Source organism: Podarcis muralis, chromosome 1 (assembly GCF_964188315.1).
Source record: "Podarcis muralis chromosome 1, rPodMur119.hap1.1, whole genome shotgun sequence".
NCBI lineage: Eukaryota > Metazoa > Chordata > Lepidosauria > Squamata > Lacertidae > Podarcis > Podarcis muralis.
In genome coordinates this window covers 115,622,100-115,641,073 of record NC_135655.1, presented here as the reverse complement: position 1 = coordinate 115,641,073, position 18,974 = coordinate 115,622,100, and positions in this window count along the sequence as shown.

Below are 18,974 nucleotides of genomic sequence, written 5' to 3'. Positions count from 1 at the left end.
CACATTGTTTTTGCTGTATTATGCTTACTTGTTTTCATTCCTCCGCTCATTAGTTCGTGCTCTAGATCAGTGTTTCCCAACCTTTTTTCCAATTGTGGCCCCTTTCCAACCTTGTTTCCTTCCTGTGGTTCCCTCCCCCCCAAATAAGTAAAAATCAATACAAATCTGAGGTTCTGACTTAAATGTTTTGTTTGTAAATGGAACATGTTTTCTTTGTAATTTATACAGAATACAATTACATAAAATGATAGGAACATAATGAAACGTTGAAGCAGAAAACCATAGAATCATGGAAGGGATCCCACGGGTCATCTTTCCTAGTGCATGAGGGAGATCCATCTTCCATGTATTAAAAAAAGTAAACTACACTTGCTTGACCCCACTTATTTGACACACATGGGAAAACCTACAGATACAGTCCAAAAGGTGCACAGGGAGTTCTGTATAGAGGGGAGAATTTTAAAAAGCAAGTGGTCCTCGCTGATCTACTGCAAAAATATCTTGTCATCCGGAGGAGCCCTGGCTGCCTAGATAAAACACTATAGCCCCACACACCCTTACCTGGGAGTAAGGCCCACCGAAAGTGGCTTCTGAGTAGACAGCTATTTACCAGATGCACGTCAACAGCACCAGACTTGGCTAGGCACTGGGGTGAATTTGCAGAGCCAGGCTGACGCTGCTGATGTGTGCTTTGCCCCTCTGCAACATCCAAAAGCCATGAGGCCCTGATCCACTAAGCACAGGGGTGGATGGCGTCCTGCGCCTTGTAGTCGGGCCCGGCACTGGTGGCAGCAACAAGCAGCTCTGGCTTGCCCAGCCCTACCCATAGCCCAGCACCGAACTTACCTGACCTGGGTGCTCTGGATTGTGGGATGTACTGGTCATAACGGGAGCCTCAGTGATGGTCCTCTCCCACCGGAAACAAACCAGGACTGCTCCAAGAAAATGCACGTGGCAAAAAGGAGCACCAGACCCTGGTGCCCCCCCTCCCTTACCCACTTATGATTGACCAAGCAGAGAGCCAGCCAATCAGGACTTTTTTTAAAAAATCAATATTTTTTTTTCTTTGTGACCCCTCTCCCATTTGCGTATTTTTCACCTGTGACCCTGACTTCCTCTCATAGAGGGAGGCAGGGCGGTTCCAAGATGGCGATGGCGTAGCAAGCAGGCTTCAGAGCTCCGCTGATAACAGGACTGTAATTAGTGCTGCAGTGGTGCCTCGCAAGACGAAAATAATCCGTTCCACGAGTCTCTTCGTCTAGCGGTTTTTTTGTCTTGCGAAGCAACCCGCTTAGCGGATTAGCACTATTAGCGGTTTAGCGGCTAAAAGGCTATTAGCGGCTTAGGAAAAGGGGGGGAAGCGAAAAAAATCGCAAGACTCGCAAGACGTTTCCATCTTGCGAAGCAAGCCCATAGGGAAAATCGTCTTGCGAAGTGCATCGAACACGGAAAACCCTTTTGTCTAGCGGGTTTTTCGTCTTGCGAGGCATTCGTCTTGCGGGGCACCACTGTATTTGCTACCCAGGGAGGTAATTTTTCCTGTTTTTTTACTTCTCTACTTTTAAACTTGCGGGACGCAGGTGGCGCTGTGGGTTAAACCACAGAGCCTAGGACTTGCTGATTAGAAGGTCGGCGGTTCGAATCCCCATGACGGGGTGAGCTCCCGTTGCTCGGTCCCTGCTCCTGCCAACCTAGCTGTTCGAAAGCATGTCAAAGTGCAAGTAGATAAATAGGTACCGCTCCTGCGGGAAGGTAAACGGTGTTTCCGTGAACTGCTCTGGTTCGCCAGAAGCGGCTTAGCCATTCTGACCACATGACCTGGAAGCTGTACACCGGCTCCCTCAGCCGATAAAGTGAGATGAGCGCCGCAACCCCAGAGTCAGTCACGACTGGACCTAATGATAAGGGATCCCTTTACCTTTACTTACCAACCTACTGAGATTCTATCAGCACCTTCTTATCTATGCTATGAGAAACACCTTGGGCAAGTTCTGTGAAGCATCCTGGGCAGGCTGCCAGCTATTAACCACCAGCTCCCTTTTATACTTTGTTCCTGGAACTCCTGGCAGTCACCTGTGGCCCTCTTGTAATATCCTGGGGACTGCAAGGAGGCCATATGGCCTCTGGTTGGGAAACGAGCGCTCTAGATCCTTTGTCATGGAGTATTCCTTGTATGGCCATTTCGTCACTTGAAATAGCCTTCTGGCAAACCAAACTGCCACTCCCCTTCATCTGGAATGAGAAGGTGGGACGCAGCAATTAAGGAGAAATACGAGTGTTGCAGCCCAGTCTCCATTCCTTCTGGTGTGACTTCCTTGAAAAAAGGTGACGGAGAATAATTGGAGCGCACCAGTTAAAACGAGAAGTCCTCCTCTTGCTCACAGACTCAGATCTATGTCTTCCTCCTTTTGAGCTGTTTCACGGCTCAGATAGGAAGGAGAAAAGAGATAGGGGCTGGACAATGCTGCTTTGAAGACTGGATCCAATCTGAGGGCTACCAGTTGCCAATCTCTTCTTTACATTCATGTTTTTTCATCAGGGAGGGCGACGATATGCTATAGGAGACGAAAGGCAATGAAAAACCTAGAGTTGAAATAGGCGTCAACGTTGAGCTAAGAAGCTATAATTGGTGTAGGGTTTTAAGGGTGCCGCAATGGGCAAGGAGGAAATCGGTTATTTGAACTTCATTTCTTCGTTTCAAAAACAACCAACTTCAATTTTAAAAAAAGATCCCCTATAAGCTGAATAGGACTGTTGCTGTTTCTTCTGGCCTGACCAATTTAGAAATCGGGGCAATACAAAGAGATGTCTTAATTTCCAATGAATGCAATGGACCAATTTCAAGTTTGGTTCTCATTATACCTTGGGAAAGAAATATAGAAAAAGAAATCTGTTTTTAAAATATCTCGTGTGCTTATCTTCTGCTTCAACAGCACCAAAAAACAAACAAAGCATGATATGGAGGGCGCCACATAAAACTTACGCCAAATTTACTGTCTTTAAAAAGAAAAAAGTTTTGTTTTAATCTTTCACTGGTTGGATTATAATAATGATCAGCTCTGTAAGAGGAATCGCCAAATCTCACAGCAGTGAAATGAAACTGCAGCCTTCCCAAGCAGTTACATTTTGCAATTTTATGAGCAAATAAATACCCTCTTTCAGCACATTATGATTGTCATTCCTTGTTTGTATTTCCTTCTTTTTAAACTGAAATAAATCGGAAAAGTATATATTCTACTCCCCAATCCTATAGTTGCAGCTTCATCATCAGTGATTTAATTAAACAAGAACGTTTTTATCTTTTCCCCAGTTTAAAGGAGCAAGTACAGTAGCTTAAAGCCTTTAGAGGTGTAACACTGATAATTTTCTTTTTAAGAGAACAATGATATTTTAAAGTAAAAAAAAAAAGTATTACTTTTCTGGGCATGTCTGCCCTGAATTATGTTGTTAAAACCACACCATAAAGTATCGATTTATAGGGCAATTAATCAATAAAGAACGTTCTATCCAGAAGGGAACACGTATTTTGCTAAGTACTGTACTTCGGCCTTGCAAATGGCTATGGGCAGATGTTATTTCTGTTTTAAGTACTTTATTTTAAGTTCTGAGTTAAAGTGTTTACTTTAATCATGATCAGGCAGCTTGGTGTTATGGATGGCCCACTACAGCAGCTTGTACAGGATCTAATATTTACACCCCACCCATGGCTGGGTTGTCCCAGCCACTCTGGGTGGCTTCCAGCAAATACAAATGCAGAATAAAACATACAGCATTTTTTAAAAATTCCCTATACAGGGCTGCCTTCAGACGTCTAAAAGTTGTATAGTCACCAAGTGCGTGCAACAGACTCGCTATATTTTTTTTGTGTATCTGCTCATATTGGTCCATGAAATAGGGAAACCTTTTGGCTCACTAAGAAAAAAAATGTATATTCTAAATAATGATGTAACAGCACTCTATGCAGTGTTCACTGGTTGCTGAAAAGAAGGTGTAAGGAAAGGAAGGCAAGGGATAACATACCCTCCAACATTTCTCTGATGAAGATTGGAGGAAGGCAGAGGGCCTTCTCGGTAGTGGCACCCACCCTGTGGAACGCCCTCCCATCAGATGTCAAGGAAATAAACAACTATCTGACTATTAGAAGACATCTGAAGGCAGCCCTGTTTAGGGAAGTTTTTGATGTTTGATGTTTTGTCGCTTTTTAATTATTATTATTAATATTCTGTTGGGAGCCGCCCAGTGTGGCTGGTGAAACCAAGCCAGATGGGTGGGGTATAATTTGTTGTTGTTGTTGTTGTTGTTGTTATGCGTCCTAAGAAAAAGCGGGGCATTTCAGGATCACATCAGAAACCTTCTGTAAATCTGGGACTCTCCTTGTAAAATAGGGGTACTTGGTGGTCCTGGGATAAGGTAGGGTAATTGTTTCTCAAGAGACTTTACTATTCACATTTAGTAGGCACAAGTTATCAGGCTTCTCAAGACTGCCCGGCAGTTTATCCTTTTGAGCCTTGCAGCTCTTGAAGTAACAATCAGGAATTTCAAGGTCCCCTTCACGAAATTTGTAACTCTTTCTTTCTGGGGTAGCGCTTTGCTCTCAAATCGCCTTCCTGCAGTTTCAATGCTAGCCGCCCATCTAAGTTCTTTCTCTCACCTTTTCCTTCCTTCTTCTTCAAGAGACAGAAGAGGGCATGTGGAAGGGTTTGCATTGTGCAGAATCTCAAGCAGTCCTCAAATTGATCCATCACAGCAAAAGGGCAGCGGGCAGAGCACAACTGTGTTTGTTAAGGTGTTTTGTAAGCCAGGGACATGCTGTTGGAAACATTTCCCTTGCACACTTGTGCGCGCACGCGCGCGTGCACACACACACATACACCAGACATATTCTTGACTCATAATTACTAAATATAGATTCGAACCGCCGACCTTCTGATCGGCAAGTCCTAGGCTCTGTGGTTTAACCCACAGTGCCACCCGCGTCCCTTAATATATCGCTTAACCCATGACAAATCATAAAGACGGTTGCCCCATTAAGAAATTCATCTGTGGTTGAAACTGAGAGAACTCTCACCTTTCTTGGTCTACTTCTTACAATCTGATAGGATTTATGCTACAATACACTGTTTACACCTATGGTGCTTGAAACGTCTTTCTCCTTTTTTGCTGCTGACTCACAGTTTAGCAAAGCAGCCCATACAGAGCATCAAACAACATTCTGTTGCTCTCTCCTCCTAGTCCAGGCATAGGCAAACTCAGCCCTCCAGATGTTTTGGGACTACAACTCCCATCATCCCTAGCTAACAGGACCAGTGGTCAGGGATGATGGGAACTGTAGTCCCAAAACATCTGGAGGGCCGAGTTTGCCTATGCCTGTCCTAGTCTATAGGTGTCACTGAGGCTCTGAAATACTGGGTGCAGTTTCAGTTGGCTGCCGTTCCAATGGGAAGGGCCATAGCTAAGTGGTACAGCCTCTGGTTCTCAAGGAGAAGGTCTTCAGGGTCAATCTGCAGCATCTCTGGGTAGGGCTAGGAGAGACCCCTGCCTGAAACCCAGGACAGCCTCTGCCGGTCAGTGTAGACTATATTGAGCTAGATAGACCAATGCTCTGACACAGTATGTCAGTTTTCCATGTTCCTAACTTTAACGGCGACGCGCACCCTGCGCAGAGGAGACTCATGGTCCGCTGTTTTTATCAAAAAGAAAAATTCATCACCCAAATCTCAGAATGGAGAGCTAAAATCACAGCTAAAGCATTCCTTCTGTGCAGCAAAGCCCTGCTAGTTAGAAATTTCATGGAAGCATGTTTTCCCCCCAGCTCTCCCCCAGGAACCGTTCATTCAACACTCACAATAACGATTGTTCCCTTTACTAAGGCTGAACACAATAACCAGATCTTTATAGAGGATAATTAACAGCCAGCAGTAAGTCTTAGCATTAATTCAGTTGAGTATGAATGACTTATGAAAATTCTCTTTGCTGTCGAAATAATAGGCTATCATACCATTCACATATGTTTGGCTCTTGTGCAATATTGTATTTAATGGATTTCATAATTCAATATGAGGAATCAAATGGGCAATGATATGATTTTATGTACATTCGTATTTATAGAACTATTGATGAATATGTTTCTCCTGCTGTCTGTTCTTAATTAAATCTATCATTCATTTGTACTTGTCAGATAACTCTTTCCTGTCTTGCAATCTTTTAGCACAAGGAGATTTGAGTTACAGTGAACCAAGAGATGCTCAGGGAATATTCTGGATATTGTGGAGGTGCTGGAGCTAGGCAGGTATAGACCTGGGGGCATGGTCTGGAGGAAAGACTTCCTTGGTCCCCTCCCTTGGAGGGCCAGATCATCAACAAGTATTTTGTTGTCCTCATTTTTAAGCAAACAGACATATATTTGCAACTCCTGGGCTACAACACGAACCAGAAAGTAATCATCAGATATTGCACTTCTTTGCATTTTGCAATTTTTATTATGTTTTTGTATGTTTTGGAAGCCACACAGATGGGTAGGGTAATAATAATAATAATAATAATAATAATAATAATAATAATAATGTTCTCGTCTCTTTAAAAATCCCATATTTTAGGATAAAATAGGCTCAGACATACATACACTTAGATAAAACATATATGATAAATTTTTTGATAAACTTAAGTGCATGTTTAAATACACATTGTTGGCATTTTCCTTTCCTTAGAAACATGCACACACATACTTATTATTATTATTATTATTATTATTATTAGAATTTATATACTACCCTATACCTGGAGGTCTCACGGCAGTTCACAAAAAGGTCACACTATATGAAATAAAAATGAAAACAGTAATCCAATAACACGCCACCACCCCAAAAAAGAACCACATTTTAAAGGGTATAGGATGTTGATCGGGTCAGCCAAAGGCCTGGTTAAAGAGGAACCTTTTTGCCTTTCGTTTAAAGGTATATAATGAAGGAGCCAGGCGAACTTCCCTGGGGAGAGCATTCCATGAGTGGGGAGCCACTGCAGAGAAGGCCTGTTCTCGTGTTCCCACCCTCCGGACCTCTCAAGGAGGAGCCTCTCAAGGGCATATGAATGAGCATGTGTGAAATTGCAATGGAGCAGAAATAGACAGATTTGTCTACTCCTCCTGTCCTGTGTTTGACATGGCCCGCATGCATGGTTTCTACACAGGCTCATCCCAAGCCTTATCCTGCCTCCCACTGCTACTGCTTCGTTGCAGCAGACGTAGGGGAAGTGGAGGTATCTCGCTGAAAAGGAACAAAGCACAGGTCAGTGCTGCATACATTTGTGCTCCCTTCCTTCACCAGGCAGTTGGCAAACCTCACAATCCTCTGACAGATTGCAGCTATGACCTGACCATGCTGTGAAGCACAGTTGCAGCGAGAACGGACGCCGTTGGACGAGCTAGGTGGCATCTGCCTGCGAAAACACTGCCATTTGAAGGGAAAGGGAAAGGGAAAGGGACCCCTGGCCATTAGGTCGAGTCGTGGCCGACTCTGGGGTTGTGGCGCTCATCTCGCTTTACTGGCCGAGGGAGCCGGTGTACAACTTCCGGGTCATGTGGCCAGCATGACTAAGCCGCTTCTGGCGAACCAGAGCAGCGCACGGAAATGCCATTTACCTTTCCGCTGGAGCAGTACCTATTTATCTACTTGCACTTTGACGTGCTTTTGAACTGCTAGGTTGGCAGGAGCTGGGACAGAGCAACGGGAGCTCACCCCGTCGCGGGGATTCGAACCGCCGACCTTCTGATCAGCAAGTCCTATGCTCTGTGGTTTAACCCACAGCGCCACCCGCGGCCATTTGAAAGTAGTCACTAAAAACTGGCCTGTTTTTAACATTAAAAAAAACTACAGTGGTACCTCGGGTTACAGACACTTCAGGTTACAGACTCCGCTAACCCAGAAATAGTACCTCAGGTTAAGAACTTTGCTTCAGGATGAGAACAGAAATTGTGCAGCGGCAGCGGGAGGCCCCATTAGCTAAAGTGGTGTCTCAGGTTAAGAACAGTTTCAGGTTAAGAACGACCTCCAGAATGAAGTTCTTAACCCGAGGTACCACTGTACAGGGATGCCTTCAGATGTCTTCTAGAGGCTTGCATAACTTACTTATCTCCTTGATTTGATAACTCCATACTCTCCAATGAAAACAGGGACATCCTACCATACTTTCCAACGTATCTCCGAAGAAAATAAGGATGTCCTAAGGAAAAGTGGGACATTCTGGGATCAAATCAGAAATCGGCACAGCATCTGTAAATCCAGGACCATCCCTGGAAAATTGGGACACTTGGAGGGTCTGTTTAAATTGGGGGGGGGGGGGGGAGAGAAAGGTTCCGCTGAATTCTCGGGGGGGGGGGGCACAGGTGCTACCAGAAAAAATCAGGGAAGGTACAAAAGAAGAAAAGTACATTTCTAATTGGGTGAACTGTATCGTACATATTAAGATCTCTGAAGAGTATATGTTAATGATAGGAGTCCAACACTGACTTTTTCTGTCCCCCCTGCCCCACTCCCCCCCCACTCAGATCAGATCCAGTAACAGATCCTGTGACATTTTCCAGGCCATGAAGACAAGGCAGCTCCAGTCATATAGTTCTTCCCTCAGACAGCTGACTATAGTTATAATTATAATGATAATAGTTAACATTATATAATTATAATAGCAGCTATTACAGCTATTTCCCCATAGCAATTAAAATGTTCGTGAGCATGCTGTGACATCACAGCAGTTGAGCGAATGCCTCTCCTAGCATTTGATAGGCCGCCCAAAGCATTTTCGGGTGTATAAACAATGCATTCTGTTCCTAAAGGATTTGCAATCTAAACACTTATTACATTGACTGCTGTCCCAGTTTGAAACATATGCTCTGTACTTACAACCATGTGCTGCTGAATAAAATTGATTTACAGTCTATCTTAACAGTTCATGCAATATACTCTATCTCCTAACCATTTAGAAAAACACAAGGAAGGGGAGACATAAAACAGATAAAGGCAAATGGAATAGCTTTCACAAAGTTAATAAACAGGAAGCAGTGCTTTTTTTTCTAACTATTCAAAGTAGTCACTTCACAAAGCAGAGCACAGCTCCGCCAAGCTCTAGAAATTAGTGCTTTAGGCTGCATTCTTGCGTACATTACCTGAGAGCAAGTCCCTTTGAACTCAATAGAGGTTAATTCTGAGAAGAACTGCGTAAGGTTGCCTGTTGAAGGCTCATCATAACCCGCACACATTTAAAAATAACTCTTAGTCCTTAAATGGATATGTTTCTATTCTATAATAAGAAAATAAATCGTGATCCAAACATGCCACCATAGACAGCAAACACTATGCACCATAATATTAAGGAAGTAGCATCAGGACTTTATTTCAGCTGCCCATTTAAGACCAGTCTCTTTACACAGGCCTTTTATGTTGTTTTATGGGTGGGTGATGTCCACTGCTTAAACACTTTGTTTATTGTGCGGTGCATAAGCCTATAAAATGAATGAGTGGAAAAAAGAAGAAGCTATTTTTTGTTACTGCCCTCCTTTCAGCTGACGGATTTGATGTTCAAACTGTGTTTTATTTCTGGGCTGGCTAGGTACTTATTATGGGTGGTTTTATTAATGTTGTGGTTATACTGGAATGTTTGTACTGTATTTCATCTCATCACTGTGGAAATTTGAGTTTTGTGTACAAGCCAGCTTGGGAGACATCTCTTCATAAAGATGCCCTATAAATGTGAAATATGCCCAAATCAATAAAAATACAATATATTGTCATATCCTGGTTTTTAAAAACAGGTCAGGACTACTGAAAAATCTGCATCTCTTGACGACATGCAGATTGCCACAGAACGGAAAGACCTATGGCACAATCTTATGCATGTTTCCCCCACCCCCACCCTTAAGTTCCATTGACTTCAACAGGGCTGACTTCCAAATACAGTGGTACCTCGATTTTCAAACGTAATCCATTCCAGAAGACCATTCGAGTTCTGAAACGTTCGAAAACCCAAAACTCAATACAGTGGTACCTCGGGTTGAGAACTTAATCCGTTCTGGAGGTCCGTTCTTAACCTGAAACTGTTCTTAACCTGAGGTACCACTTTAGCTAATGGGGCCTCCTGCTGCCGCCACACCTGCGCACATTTTCTGTTCTCATCCTGAAGCAAAGTTCTTAACCCAAAGTACTATTTCTGGGTTAATGGAGTCTGTAACCTGAAGCGTCTGTAACCTGAAGCATCTGTAACCGGAGGTACCACTGTACCCAACAGCGACGCCTCAGGATCTTGCACTCAGTGGAAGCCATGTTTCATTTTCGACTTCCGAAACATGGTTGCAAACAGAAGCATTTACTTCTGGGTTTACGGCATTCGAAAACTGAAATGTTTGTCAACAGAGACGTTTGGAAACCGTGATACCACTGTATGTGTGTTTAGTTGTAGGTTCCATTTATAAAAGACTCCATTTTGGACCTAGAAACTGCACACATTATCTAGAAACAAAGCCAGGTGGTTAGGTTGTGTGGATTTATTTTATTTTTTCCAGAAGGAAGGAGACATTGTTTTGCTCAGTGCATTAGAAGGATCACCTCAACTGTGCAAATAATTGCTACACAGAAAGCGATACTCACAGAAGCTGAAAGAATCCACTTTTTGAGGGGGAAACTGTGGGAGCCTACTGAGCACCAGTCCTCCTGACAAGAGATGAGGGTAGCATGAGAAACTCTTGCTGTGACAATGACCAATATCACCTAGAACCAAGCATCTATAGCATATAGCAATCTGTAAAGTACTTATAAGACCAGGTAAGATTACCTGGAGCATTACAGGAACCTGCTATCATCAAAAGATGTGTTAAATTACAGGAACCCCCCTCCTCCCCAAAAAGCAGTGTGATTGTCTGGTAAGCACAGAAATGCTGGAAATATGCTACCATTGTTGTGAGGGAGGAGGTCGCCAAATCAAAGTAATCGCAGCCTGGTTCATGAGAACATTTGGATGGATTTGTATTCCAATCAGATTTGAGAGTCAGATTTCTGAAGTGTTCTGTAATGTTCTTTATAGCGTTCAAGTGTTGCCGCTGAATTTTTATACTGTTAAGTAACAGACCAAAAAAGAATGGGGAAAACATCTTTAATAGAAGTGTTTTGATTTTGCTCAGCTCAGACTGCAGTAAAACTATTGATTTATCCACACTTTGAGAACGCTATTGGCTGCTGTTTGTAAATTCTGTTTGCCATGCGAGAGATGGCACAGGCCAATTCACTTGGAAACACCGCAAATAGGTGCATGTCAGTCTGAACTTTCTCTGTGGCTTATCAGTGCTATTTTTCTAGAAAAAGAGGTGGCAGAACTCACCATGAACGCCTCCCTTGTTCTCTTATAATGGCAATGGTGCCCACCTGAGAGGTACTGGAACTGAGTTCTGGTGAAGAACTTTTTTTTAATACGGGACCGCCTCTCCTGGTATGCCCCACAGAGAAACCTACGGTCTGCAAATAATAACATCCTCAAGGTCCCAGGCCTCAGAGAGGTTAGGCTGGCCTCAACTAGAGCCAGGGCCTTCTCGGCTGCGGCTCCAATCTGGTGGAATGCTCTATCACAAGAGACTAGGGCCCTGCGGGACCTGACATCTTTCCGCAGGGCCTGCAAGACAGAGTTGTTCCACCAGGCCTTTGGTCAGGGCGCAGCCTGACTCCCTCCTCTGGCAACCTGCACAGAATTTTGCCTAATCGGTTGCCATCAATTTGATTTTAATTAATTTTATAATGAATTATTTTTAGAATCTGTGATTATTTGACTGTTTGATTATTTGATTGTTGTTAGCCGCCCTGAGCCCGGCTTCGGCTGGGGAGGGCGGGATATAAATAATTTTTTTTATTATTATTATTAATACAAGCAGACAAATTGGGAGACAATAGGCCTTTGCTGTATGAAAAAAAAAGTTCCCTATTATATCCAAACTCAGGAAAGTATGGTTTGTTTAAACGCGGGTTATTTTAACTAGGATCAAATCACAAGTTTCTGATTCCGGCTTTTTCACCAGCTACACTTTAAACTAACTACATTTCCCTCAGTTTGGATGCAAAGTTTGGAGCCTAAAACTTCCACTCTCCTCCCTATAGCCACAAAAAGAAATTATGACTCACTGTGGCTTCTTCACACAGTAAGGAAGGAAATCTTGTGTGTCAGTTTGTTTGGGGATTGTGAGGTCAACTTGATAAACCTGACCTGTCCAGGGTTCAAATTGTGAGGGAGGAAACCCATTTAAGAGATGATGGGTGCTTGCTTAGGAATGGGCTGCCCAGTTAAAATTTTGTTTCATTTTTATCATATTATGTATTTATTTTCACTTTGATTTATTATGTTTTGATTTTTGTAAACTCAGATAAATTGATAGAAATGTCCATCTTTAAGCCAAAAACTAGCCATTTCTACATACAACCACCACATATGGCAAAATAAAAATATGTTTAAAAAACAACCACCACTCAGGGACATTAAAAAGGTGGTCGGGGGCGGGGGAGTTCCTGCTACCCAGGTCCAGGGAATTACAAACTTCCATAGCAATTACTTTGGGTTGTGCTTGAAAGAATACAATGGTGATACAACGGTGGTTGGTTTAATCACGGCTGGAGAGGGGGAGGCGGCCTATAGGAAGGAAGTTGAGCAGCTGGGGGAGTGGTGCAGGAAAAACAACTTACTCCTTAACTTAAAGAAAATAAAAAAGAAGGTACAGGGTTATAAAGAACAGGACTAGCCACCTGAGAAACAGTTTCTATTCAAATGTGATTTTGGTTTTAAACGCAATGTAAGGTAGTCTCTATGGGGGTATATTGTATTTAATTATGGGGTATCAGAGTTTTTAGGGGGCTAAGCAGGCTGGGATAGCTGGGATAGCAGGCTTGTTGGTTTCTGAATGTCAGATGTAGATTTTCAGTTTCGTTGTTCTGTATGGGACAATGACAATAAAGATTATCGTATTGTATCGTATTGTAAGACATTGTTGGAATAAATTCCATTTTGCCATTTCCCTTCTCTTACTTTATAGCAAGCTTGGACATTTGATACCTTGATCACTTTGAGAAACTGTCAGCAATTTTACACGGTCACCTAATTGGAGCTACAAAATAAGTAGTCATTTACTCCTCTTATTATTATTATTATTTAAAAAAAAAACAGGCAGCCAAGGTATATTCTTCTGATTTTTTTAATAGACACATCATACAACATCATTCAAGAAGTGCCCTCCCCCCCAGATCACCAGGCCATTACAAAACTGAGTTTGCTTTGGAGCCTAATATTTAATTGAGTTTTTGCTATTAACATTTGCCGACACGCGAACATAGGAAATGTCAACACGAAGCGGTAATGCCATATAACGTAATGGATGCCTTTTGTCTATATTCTGCTGTAATGGATAGAAGACAGATGACAGCCTTACTTTTCAAATCCCTGCCATGTAATAGTACGATTTCCCCCCCTTCCTCCCCGGCCTTGTTTCCTGACAGCCTCTCTTTTAGTTGCTGTAAAGCAGACTCTGTATTTGAGAGACTGTGTGCATCTTTGTAAGTTAAAAATGGTTTCTCTTAAATGGCCTTCAATGGAGCGGAAAGCCAGTAGTCTCCAGCCTCATGTCAAGAATTACTGTCAAGAAAGTGGACCCTGGCGCCAATTACCTTGTCCTACAAATGTTCCATATTCAAATATGAAGGCAGCTTCCCCCGGCAATTCTGCTTTATGATAAATCGAAAGTTCAATAAACTGGTTGAAACAAACTGGTCTCGTCAGAACAAATGGCACTGCTAGTCCTGCAGCTGTACAGTCGTACCTTGGATCCCGAATGCCTTGGTACTCGGACGTTTTGGCTCCCGAACGCAGCAAACCTGGAAGTGAATGTTCCAGTTTGCAAACATTCTTTGGAACCCAAACGTCCAACGGGGCTTCTGATTGGCTGCAGGAGTTTCCTGCAGCCAATCGGAAGCCGCATTTTGTTTTCCGAATGTTTTGGAAGTCGAACGGACTTCTGGAATGGATTCCATTTGACTTCCAAGGTACGCCTGTACTTGTTAAGGGGCATTGATGAAGCTGCATTAGGGATTCCTGGTGTGGTTAGTGTTTATGAACATATGAAGCCACCTTATAGTATGGCCAGATCATTGGCCCATCTCAGTGGCCAAGAGTGGATCTCCGGAGTCTCTGGCAGAGGTCTTCTCTATCACTTGCTATCAGTGGCATGCGGTCAGTTGACTATGGGGACTAGGCTAGTCCCCTAAATGTTCCTGTGGCACCTCCCTCCCAAGGAAGCTTCTACCCAGCTCAGGGAGGGGCACACGGTACTCCAAAGGCTCTAAGAGTCCTCCCACCACCTTCCCAAAGCCTGCCTGACTTTGGGAAGGAGGCAGCAGGTCTCCAGCATCCTTTCAGAGGCTTGGTGCCTCCTTCCCAAAGCCCAGGAAGCTTCTGCCCAGCTTAGGGTGGGAGGTGCGATGCTCACACGCATGAGGACAAAGACCCCATCACCCTCGTAAGCTGGCACCTCTGGCCCTAACTGCTCCCTATGAAAAAATTCACCACAAGTCACTGCTTGCTTCCTGATCTTGTTATGATACAATACGATAATCTTTATTGTCATTGTCCCATACAGAACAACGAAATCGAAAAAGTCTACATCAGACATTCAAAAACCAACAAGCCTGCTATCCCAGCCTGGTTAGCCCCCTAAAAACTCTTATACCCCTAAAAACTCTGATACCCCATAATTAAATACAATATACTCCCATAGAGACTACCTTAAGGGTAAAGGGCCCCCTGACCATTAGGTCCTGTCGTGGCCGACTCTGGGGTTGCGGTGCTCATCTCACTTTACTGGCCGAGGGAGCCGGCGTACAGCTTCCGGGTCATGTGGCCAGCATGACTAAGCCGCTTCTGGCGAACCAGAGCAGCGCACGGAAACGCTGTTTAACTTCCCGCCAGAGCGGTACCTATTTATCTACTTGCATTTTGACGTGCTTTCGAACTGCTAGGTTGGCAGGAGCAGGGACCGAGCAACGGTCAAACTGCCGACCTTCTGATTGGCAAGTCCTAGGCTCTGTGGTTTAACCCACAGCGCCACCCACGTCCCATAGAGACTACCTTACACTGCGTTTAAAACCAAAATCGTATTTGGATAGAAACTGTTTCTCAGGCGGCTAGTCCTAGTCTTTATAACCCTGTACCTTCTTCCAGAAGGCAGAACCTGAAAGAGATCATTTCCGGGGTGCGCACTATCCTGCATTATCTCTGCAGCTTTCTTATGGTACCTGGAAGCATAGATTTGATCCAAGGTGGGAACAGTGCACCCAATTATTCTCTCCACAGTCTTTACAACCCTGGACAGCATTGTTTTTTCCCTGACCGTGCAGCTCCCAAACCACACATACGGACCTTAAGTTAATACACTCTCAACAGTACAATGGTAAAATACCATCAACAGGTCCTTTGAGAGATTATTTTTTTCTGGAGGATTCTCAGAAAATATAACCTCCGCTGTGCTCTCTTCATCAGGTCTTTGCTGTTTTCTACCCAGGTTAGGTCATCTCTCATCTCCATTCCCAGAAATCAAAACACCGAGACCTGTTCCACACACTTCCCCTCAATAATGAGTGGCTGAATATTCAATTTACATTTCCTAAAGTCCCATCCCTTCCATGCCAGAGGTTTGGTGAGGATAGGTTGCCAATTTGCAAGCTCTGCAGCCTCAGAGAAGCAACTGCAGAACCCAGAAAAGAGCGCAATGGCATGCAGGCTGTGCGCCGGACGCCGCAGCAGAGAGTGCGATAGGAACTGATGTTTGCTGTGCATTGCATGTGAATGCCTTTTTGTGTATTAGGCATTCCCTCCCAGCAGCTGGGTGCCACCTAATTCAGCAATTCTGTCAGCACATCATGCTCTTTACAAGGACGTTCTGACCAAAGTGCAATGAACAGACACCTTTAAAAAGTGTGAGTTGTGATTTATGCAGAAGAGATATACTTTAGGCAGCTGCTTCTAATAAGCAATGCCTGGTAACCATTCCTGTGACAGCAGCGCTGATGACTATGCAAACTGTAGGGCTGAGGAATATACTGATATATGATCCAAAACCAGTTTGAAATTGGTTTCATAATTTTTGACCTGGCAGTATATTGTGAATCATGATATGTGCACACATGCTATGCCAAAAATCACAATGTAGGAAAAACCATGAAGCCAGCCAATGCTTCTCTCGATTCCTGGAGGCCCTACTAACTCTGCCAGATCTGCTCTCTGCCACCTGTAAAGGGACCCCTGACCATTAGGTCCAGTCGTGGACGACTCTGGGGTTGTGGCGCTCATCTCGCTTTACTGGCCGAGGAAGCCAGCGTACAGCTTCCGGGTCATGTGGCCAGCATGACTAAGCCACTTCTGGCGAACCAGAGCTGCGCACGGAAACACCGTTCACCTTCCCACCAGAGCAGTACCTATTTATCTACTTGCACTTTGATGTGCTTTCAAACTGCTAGGTTGGCAGGAGCAGGGACCGAGCAACGGGAGCTCACCCCGTTGCGGGGATTCGAACCGCTGACCTTCCGATCGGCAAGCCCTAGGTTCTGTGGTTTAACCCACAGTGCCACCCGTGTCCCTCTGCCTCCTGTAGGAAGCAGCAAATCACAAGAGCAGGCACTGGTTTTTCTGTTGCTGGAAAACCTGTGAAGCCAGCCAATGCCTCTACATAGCTCCACCTTGATTTCAGATATTGTGATATATTAGTATATCACGATGTTTAGCTGGTGATATATCACGATGTTGAAAACCGGATATCGCCCAGCCCTAGCCCCAACCTCTGTAGAAGTAAATAAAGCAGTAAGGAAGAAAACCTAACGGGCTAATCCACACACCTACAATAGCCTAACAAAGACTGAGCATGCTCAGTGGATACAGAATACTGACCATCTTGTGGCAGGAAAACTGGCAGGGGGGATACAATGGAGGGCTTAGCTGGCTGGCAGGAACCTTGAGCAATAAGACATCACCTGCCAACGTTTTGTTGCAAGCCCTACTTCGTAAATATTCAGGTCTGGTCCAACTGTTATCGCTTACGAACCAAAGACCTTTGCAGAAATCCATAGAGGCACAAAGGTATGCAATAAATCACATTTGCAAATACAAATGCTATTTATATACTGTACTTTTGACCAAACTGCGGGAGGTAGTGGAGGACAGAGGTGCCTGGCGTGCTCTGGTCCATGGGGTCACGAAGAGTCGGACACGACTAAACGACTAAACAACAACAACAACAACAATACTGTACTATGTGTATAAAAACATAGTGAATAGGTGCCAGAAGGGTTTTAAAAAAGAGTAAGCAATTAAAAAAAGCACAACGGGATGAGAAAAACAAGCAACGCAAAGCAATAAAACAAATGATAAAGTTATAATCAAATCAGGGCATCACCATGACAACTCTATAATCTATCTCTGAAAGCACTTTTGCACAGATCCTTGCAACATCCAATACAAATGGACACCTTATAAATCACCAAAGAGTCAGTTATCTGTCGGAGGGTAATCTTTCTTTTCAGGGATCATTTTTGAGTATAATCCCATTAGTACCTGGAAACTTAAAACAAGGGCCTGAGCAAGCATTCCAGTACAGACAGCAGAGCCTGCCTTAGATTATGTCAAAAGTACAGTAGATGCTGGGGAAGTAAAACCTCCCTGCACTAGCAATCCGAGGGAGGGAGAAAGAACTAACTTGACGATCTCCCTCTTTGAAAAAAAGAGAGAAAGGACCAAGGAAAGGGGGTGGAAGGTCTGATCTGGAACTGATGGAATAAGTGTATTTATACACTCCCCCTTTCAGAAATCACCCAGATGCAAGCAAAGCCTGTAACCAGTTTAAAATCCAGATTCTCTGGGAAAACTTGCTTTCCAAAAAGATCAGAAGATCCGAAGAGCATTACAGTCAAGGGTTCTTGAAAATTATCTCCTAATACCCAGTTGAAGACAGAACTAGTCCGTGGTCTCCCTCTAGCTTGAACCTCTTAGTGGGATTTAATGCTGACAAATCAAAAAGGGGCATATCTAGAATTTGTGCGCTTCTGATAAAGGGGGGGGGGAACAAACTGGGAAATCTTTATCATCTTAATCAAAGGATCTGCCACCCTGAGCTGGGTCTGTTTCTTGTCCCTTGGCCCCGGGCGACTCCTGTGTGCGAGAGGTTAAGGGTTTGTTAAAGCATATCGGTTTTGATTAAGTGTCACACATGGTGTAAAACAGCCTCTTTATCGTCGTAAGGGGAGGTTGGGAGGCCAGGCAGTGCCTTTTTGTGAGCTTCTAATATAAATTAGATGTCTTAGGTAATGGGTGGTTTTCAAACAGGATTGATCTTCTTGTGGTCCAGGGAATGTAGGTGTGTTTGGTGGAATGTCACAAAAGCAAGATTCTTGGCACCTGTACTAATAGGCTGGTTACCCCCTCCTTTTGGAGAAAGGACTTGAAATGTATCACATCGGAATCTCTCTTTCTCCCCTCCCCTTTCTAACTTTTTCATTTTCTTGATGTAATGGGCAAAGGTCTATGTCTCCTTCACTCCTTTATTATTTCACTTCTTGTATCACTCAGTGAATCGCAGAGCCACTCCATCGACACTTACAACTCCCCCAAACTTGCATGAACTTAAAGATGAAGCTATTGCGAAGTAGGTTGTGTTATCTGCTTTTTAAAAATATCAATCTATATATTTCTATGTATTAAAAAAACAACAACAAGACAGTCCACAGCCTCCCGCTGTTCACCAAAACCAAATGATTTCCATCCAGTGAGAATCAGAAGCACAGAAAGAGTGGAGATGGTAAGCGGTTAGAGATGCCTTGGAAATAATAACTCAATGACATCTCTAAAGGCATGAAATGCAAGCGTAATCTTTATGGAGGAGGTATTCCACCTTGCTTTGTGCAGACAGTGGCCGT